Below are 1,292 nucleotides of genomic sequence, written 5' to 3' on the forward strand. Positions count from 1 at the left end.
GTAGTCCCCGGCCTCTACTACAGGTGTCAGGTAACTGGGGTGTAGTCCCCGGCCTCTACTACAGATGTCAGGTAACTGGGGTGTAGTCCCCGGCCTCTACTACAGATGTCAGGTAACTGGGGTGTAGTCCCCGGCCTCTACTACAGATGTCAGGTAACTGGGGTGAAGTCCCCGGCCTCTACTACAGATGTCAGGTAACTGGGGTGTAGTCCCCGGCCTCTACTACAGATGTCAGGTAACTGGGGTGTAGACCCCGGCCTCTACTACAGATGTCAGGTAACTGGGGTGAAGTCCCCGGCCTCTACTACAGATGTCAGGTAACTGGGGTGTAGTCCCCGGCCTCTACTACAGATGTCAGGTAACTGGGGTGTAGTCCCCGGCCTCTACTACAGATGTCAGGTAACTGGGGTGTAGTCCCCGGCCTCTACTACAGATGTCAGGTAACTGGGGTGTAGTCCCCGGCCTCTACTACAGATGTCAGGTAACTGGGGTGTAGTCCCCGGCCTCTACTACAGGTGTCAGGTAACTGGGGTGTAGTCCCCGGCCTCTACTACAGATGTCAGGTAACTGGGGTGTACTGATACAGGTCCAAAGAACCAGCAGATCTGTGGGATAAGTGCTGAGTACGATGTAGTAGAGCTGATAAGGTTGTACTGAGGTAGTAGTAGACAGGATGGTGCCATGAGAGTCTCATCCCAAGTAGTAATGTGCTCTGCCAGGAGGTCGGAGTGCATAGAAGAATACTTGGAGAAGAAGAAACAACCTATAGCTGTGTTTTGACCTTTCCTATAGTCTTCACACCACCTTATGCCCACTAGCTTTGGCTGAACCGTACTGATGGGTGGCACAGGCCCGAGCCCTTGTTACCTGGGATGAGCAGAATGGTCAGGATTTCCGAAGTACACCCGCGCTGTGAGATGTCATCGAGTTCATCGACTTTTAGTAACTTTGCTCCACCCGGATCAGTTCCTAGCTCTTTGGCTCTTTTGCGGATAATGTCCTGCACTGTAGTTACTACTAGTCCTCAGCGTAGGTTGAGGTTATCTGTTGGCTAGTCCTCTCTTGAAGGGCTTAGCAGCGCATCATACAGCTTGTTTGGTGCTTCAAAAAAGAGGGTTGTGTGAGCTGACTGTTCTGCGTCCTACCCATGCGGAGCACTGACTAAGAACTAACTTGTAGAGGGGACCTGCCAGAGGGCCAGGGCCCAGGTGGAACCATGGTGGAGAGCTATCTGAGCTGCATCCTTTCTCCTCCAAAGCTCAGCTAAAACTCCGCCTTCACCCAAGGGACTA

At 52.7% G+C, this 1,292-nt stretch overlaps 2 protein-coding genes across 2 annotated transcripts in view; one reads left to right on the forward strand and one right to left on the reverse strand.

Annotated features, from left to right (window-relative positions):
- Positions 1-1,292, forward strand: part of LOC138797150 (oocyte zinc finger protein XlCOF22-like) — a 483,239-nt gene that overhangs the window by 319,014 nt on the left and 162,933 nt on the right. The gene's annotated exons all lie outside the window — the stretch shown is intronic.
- LOC138797182 (oocyte zinc finger protein XlCOF7.1-like) overlaps positions 1-1,292 on the reverse strand; it is a 179,739-nt gene that overhangs the window by 58,335 nt on the left and 120,112 nt on the right. The gene's annotated exons all lie outside the window — the stretch shown is intronic.

This window comes from Dendropsophus ebraccatus, chromosome 7 (assembly GCF_027789765.1).
Source record: "Dendropsophus ebraccatus isolate aDenEbr1 chromosome 7, aDenEbr1.pat, whole genome shotgun sequence".
In the NCBI taxonomy this organism is placed as follows: domain Eukaryota; kingdom Metazoa; phylum Chordata; class Amphibia; order Anura; family Hylidae; genus Dendropsophus; species Dendropsophus ebraccatus.